Source organism: Vulpes lagopus, chromosome 3 (assembly GCF_018345385.1).
Source record: "Vulpes lagopus strain Blue_001 chromosome 3, ASM1834538v1, whole genome shotgun sequence".
NCBI lineage: Eukaryota > Metazoa > Chordata > Mammalia > Carnivora > Canidae > Vulpes > Vulpes lagopus.
Window position 1 is genome coordinate 52,700,445 of NC_054826.1, and position 5,748 is coordinate 52,706,192.

General features: G+C 41.0%; 1 pseudogene; it reads right to left on the reverse strand.

Annotated features, from left to right (window-relative positions):
• Positions 1-567: 567 nt before the first annotated feature.
• Positions 568-2,115, reverse strand: LOC121488370 (annotated as a pseudogene).
• Between the last annotated feature and the right edge of the window lie 3,633 nt (positions 2,116-5,748).

Genomic DNA, 5,748 nt, shown 5'->3' on the forward strand with positions numbered 1-5,748 from the left:
AGGAAGAGATGCAGTAACTGTACTACTGTGGTAAACCAGATGGAAAATGATGAGTGGCAAACGTTTGCAGCATGGGATACATATGAGCACCATTTAGACTACAGAATCTCTCATCTTGGTGACTGCTTGCATGTGAGGATAAATGAGAAAGAAACATCTCAGACAACTTCTAGATTTCTGGCTTGGGTGACCAGATGGCATAATCTATGTAGATGGGAGGAGTAAACTTGGGGAGAGGTAAAGATCATGAATTCAATTCAGGACTGAGTTCAGGATAAATGTAGGAAACTGAAATGTAAGCTTCCCAGTAGAAAACAAACCGCTACTTAATTGGACATGGAGATTCGGTGGGAGTCAGCGTGCATAATGATGGATAAGGCCATATATTTAGATTAGGTCACCCACCAAGAGCCTGTAAAGTGACAAAACAGACAGCAATGGACAAGGCCTTGGGTAATACGCATATTGGAATCCAAATTCTGAAGAAGCAGTCAAATTGAGGTAAGGAGAAAACTGGAAGACAGGGCTGTTACCCAGGCTGAGGGGAGGTTTTTTTTTTTTTTTTTAAAGACAGGGAATACTTTATTCAAACCCATCAGAGAAATGGACAGCTTGGGTCTGTAACAAAGCGTTGTGTTTTAAAGCATAGGTCAGTAATTGTATATGAGAGTATACACTGCTACATACAAATTAACTGATCAGAGCACAACTTTTCAATGTTCAAAACAGAATAAGCTTCCCTGTAAAAGTAGCACCTTTGTGACATTTTTAACTTTAGTATTCCTCTCCTTCTTCTTCACCCTCTCCTTCAACAGAATCCACACCAACCTCCTCATAATCCTTCTCCAGGGCAGCCATGTCCTCACGGGCCTCAGAAAACTCTCCTTCCTCCATGCCCTCACCCACATACCAGTGAACAAAGGCACGCTTGGCATACATCAGGTCAAACTTGTGGTCCAGGCGAGCCCAGGCCTCAGCAATGGCTGTGGTATTGCTCAGCATGCACACAGCTCACTGTACTTTGGCCAGGTCTCCACCGGGTACCACAGTGGGAGGCTGGTAGTTAATGCCCACTTTGAAGCCAGTGGGGCACCAGTCCACAAACTGGATGGTACACTTGTTCTTGATGGTGGCAATGGCAGCATTGACATCTTTGGGAACCACATCACCATGGTACAACAGGCAGCAAGCCATGTATTTACCATGGCGAGGGTCACATTTCACCATCTGGTTGGCTGGCTCAAAGCATGCATTGGTGATCTCTGCTACAGAAAGCTGTTCATGGCAGGCTTTCTCAGCAGAGATGACAGGGGCATATGTGGCCAGAGGGAAGTGGATGCGGGGATAGGGCACCAGGTTGGTCTGGAACTCTGTCAGATCCACATTCAGGGCTCCATCAAATCTGAGGGAAGCAGTGGTGGAGGACACAATTTGACCTATCAACCTGTTTAGATTAGTGTTGAATATCGAGGTTTCTACGACAGATGTCATAGATGGCCTCGTTGTCTTCCATGAAGGCACAGAGTGCTCCAGGGTGGTGTGGGTAGTGAGGATGGAGTTGCAGGGCTCTACTACAGCTGTGGACACCTGGGGGGCAGGGTAGGTGGAGAACTCTAGCTTGGACTTCTTGCCATAATCGACAGAGAGACGTTCCATCAGCAGGGAGGTGAACCCAGAACCGGTTCCCCCTCCAAAGCTGTGGAAAACCAAGAAGCCCTGAAGACCTGTGCACTGGTCAGCCAGTTTCCGAATTCGGTCCAAGACAAGGTCAATGATCTCCTTGCCAATGGTGTAGTGCCCTCGGGCATAGTTATTGGCAGCATCTTCCTTGCCTGTGACGAGCTGCTCAGGGTGGAAGAGCTGGCGGTAGGTGCCAGTGCAAACTTCATCAATGACTGTGGGCTCCAGGTCTACAAACACTGCCCTGGGCACATGCTTGCCAGCGCCCGTCTCACTGAAGAAGGTGTTGAAGGAGTCATCTCCTCCCCCATTGGTCTTGTCACTTGGCATCTGGCCATCGGGCTGAATGCTGTGTTCCAGGCAATAGAGCTCCCAGCAGGCATTGCCAATCTGGACACCTGCCTGGCCAACATGGATCGAGATACACTCACGCATGGTTGCTGCTTGGCAGCTGCTGGGCGGATGGCCTGAGGGGAGTTTTGTGAAGGCTGCAAGCAGAGCTAAGAAAAGTGTTTCTGAGGTTCTGTGGTATGAATACTTTGCAGAGAAGGCAAGTGAGGACATAGAGACAGGGAATTAGACTACGCAGAACCTTAGCTGAAATGTGGGCAGCTCAAACACTGCTGCTGGGGCTATCAATTGGCTATAAATGTTTCTAAAGGGATGTTTGGAATACTGTATTGAGAAATTTGACCACTTAACAACAACTAATTCCACTTGTAGAAAATCATGCCAGGAAAAATAATCAGATGCCCTGTAATTGATAACGATGAACAAAATGTCCAAAATGACATTTAGATCATCTCATTTGATTGATTCCAAGAGACATACTCTATAAATGCTTACTGATATGAATGACATGGTTCATTTTAATTGTTTTACCCTTTAACCCTGGCCTTAGACCAAATTTGTTTTGTTTGAATTAGCTTTTTATGTGTTAGTTTTTTTTAAAATAAGAAATATTTAAAATACTGAAGCCCTGGTGGCCCGGCAGTTTAGTGCCACCTTCAGCTGGGGGTGTGATCCTGGAGACCCAGGATTGAGTCCCATGTCAGGCACCCTGCATGGAGCCTGCTTCTCCCTCTCTGCCTGTGTCTCTGACTCTCTCTCTCTCTCTCTCTCTCTCTCTCTGTCTCTCTCTCTCATGAATAAATAAATAAAATCTTAAAAAAATAAAATAAAATACTGAACATTACAGAGTATATAAGGAACACACATGTACCCATGACCCAGACTGAAAAGATGTTCACATTGTGTCATATCTGCCTATGATTTTTTAATATGACAAATCCATGTTAAAATCCCTTTTAATACTCTTCCCCAGTCCTGTTCCCCTCTCTCCCTCTCCAGTTGATATTTATGCTTCCTGGTTTTGTTTTAATTACTTGCCTATGTATAAATCCATTTATAAATTATAGTATAGTTTTACATATTTCTAAACTTTAGTTAGGTGCTGCTACTGTTCATATTATTCTTCAATTTGAAGTTTTCACTCAACACTCTTTGAGATTTATTTATGATCCTATATTGCACCTATATGTCTTTCAAAAACTTCATTCTATAGTGTTTTGTTACCTGATAAAACCTCAATTTATATATTCATTCTCTGTTGGTAGGCACTAATTCCTGCACACCTGTGTTCTTGAGTTCCTCACTTATTAAAAGGAGCTAATAAGAGTATAGACCTTATGGGGGGTGGTTTAAGGATTATGTTAATATATGTAACACACTAGCTCAGACCCCGACACACAATAAGCATACAATGAACATTAGCTATTCTTATCAGTATGACCATTAATATTGTTATTTTTTTCATTAATATTGTTATTAAGCTCTTTCCAAATCTTTGTTGTGACAGATATTGTGTATTTCTCCTTGTATTCATGCATAAGTTTCTTTCTTTCTTTCTTTTTTTTTTTTTTTTTTTATTCATAGAGACACACACAGAGAGAGAGGCAGAGACACAGGTAGAGGGAGAAGCAGGCTCCATGCAGAGAGCCCGACACGGGACTTGATCCAGGGTCTCCAGGATCACGCCCTGGGCTGCAGGCTGCACTAAACCGCTGCACCACCAGGGCCGCCCCATAAGTTTCTTTTTATTCATTATTTTTATTTTTTAAAATTAAAAAAAAATTTTTTAAAGAGTATTTATTCCTTTGAGAGAGAGCAAGCATGAGTTGGGGGGAGAGGCAAAAAGGCAAGGAAGAAGCAGAGTCCGCACTGAACAGGGAGCTCGACATGGGGCTTGACCCCTGGACCCCAAGATGGTGACCAGAGCTGAAGGCAGATGCCTAGCTAACTGAGCCACCCAGGCACCCCCAAGCATAAGTTTCTTTAGCATATACAACTAAAAGTTGATTTTCTGGTTGAAATGTGTGTTTGACTCTACTGTTTTGGATGTTACCCATATCATTTCTAAAGAGATGGTACCAGTTTTTCTTCCACCTATGGCACATGAAAGTGTCTTATTCCTTGCCAATACTTGGTATTGTCAGACTGTCATTTCTGCCAATCCACTTGGTATTGAAACGGTATCCCACTGTTTGTTTTAATTTGCATTTTTCTTGTGTGTACTGAGGTTGAGATAAGAATCTTTCACATCTTTTTTTGACCATTCAGGTTTTCTTTCACATTAATTTTCTGCTCATTTTTCAGTTGGGTTGTTATCTTTCTCTTTTGCATTGTAAGAATTTGTTATATATTTAAATGCCAATCTTTTGTCTGTCATATCTTGAATTAATGACTTATTTGGTTTTTTAAAATTTGAAAACATTACTTTTATCAAAGCACTTGGTGCACAAGGTAAAAAAACAAAACAAAACAAAACAAAAAACAAATAAAATGGTATAAAAGAGTGACAAAACACAAGCCTCCTGCCCTGCCTCCCTCCTCATGCCCACGCCCACTTCTCAGGGGTGGTTTTTTTTCTACTATTTGTGCTTTTCATTCTCCTAATCATTTTTTTCATTAAGTGCTTGTACCTTGTATCCTGATATATCAACGTGAACAATATCTCTGTGCTCTGTCCTATGAAAGGTAAGGCTGGCCCCACTGTTCTCAGCTCCATTCTCAGTATCACCATTCATCTTCCTGGCCAGCTGCTCCCATCTCTCTCATATGTTGCTGAAATTTGTTGAAATCCCTTATCTTTGATAAATTCTTCTCTTTTTATATTAACTGTGGGTTTGTTTGCTTACTTCCTTATTTGTTTTGTTCTTCACTTTAATTATTTCACTTGGGAATGATGATGAAATACAAATGTATTTGTTCCATCCAACAGCTATCCCCAGAAATTACCAGTAGTAGCCCAGAGCCTATATTTTTTTGGTCTTATTTGCGATTTTTCACATTTTGAATATTTATGGAACTGAAATTAGAGTCTTCTAAATTACATTTTTGTGTGACTCCAATTGAACAGTTAGGGGCAAAGTGAACTTTCAGGCTTTTGAAAATTTTTTCATAAGCAACTCTTTCTGGCCTACCTACCAAATTCTGTTGAGAACTGTGAATAGAAGCATCTACTTCTTACTCAAAGTAATGATGGCTTTTGCCTAGCCTTCATTCCAACTGGTTTTGGGATTTAGTATTACTGTGAGGAAGAATAATGTTTTTCTCTGCCTCTAAGCCTCTGAGATGCAAGCCCATCTTTTCCATTAGCGATTCCTGATGTTAGGCTGTGAATTTCCCTGAATGATAAATAGCTTCCTTGAATTTTCTCAATTCTTCCTTGAATTTCTCAATTTCTTTATCAGTTAAAGGAAGAAGAATAGCCAAGAGACAAAAAGGCTTTATATACAGAAAGTAATAGCTGTACATTGTGAAGACATGCAGTATTGAGCTAGAATCATCGATCTTCAGTTGTATTTTAATTTTGCTGCCTGGTGATTGGTGTTCCCTCCAGAACTAAATATTATCCGACTTAGCCAGTTCCTCTGTTGTAAACTGGAATCTGTTCCTTTCTTGCCTCATGGTAATATCCTCTGAAGGTAAGATATGCATACATAAATATGAATAAATATGAAAAACTTTTAGAGCAATTGTAGAAATGATTAAAGTAAAAAGTCAATT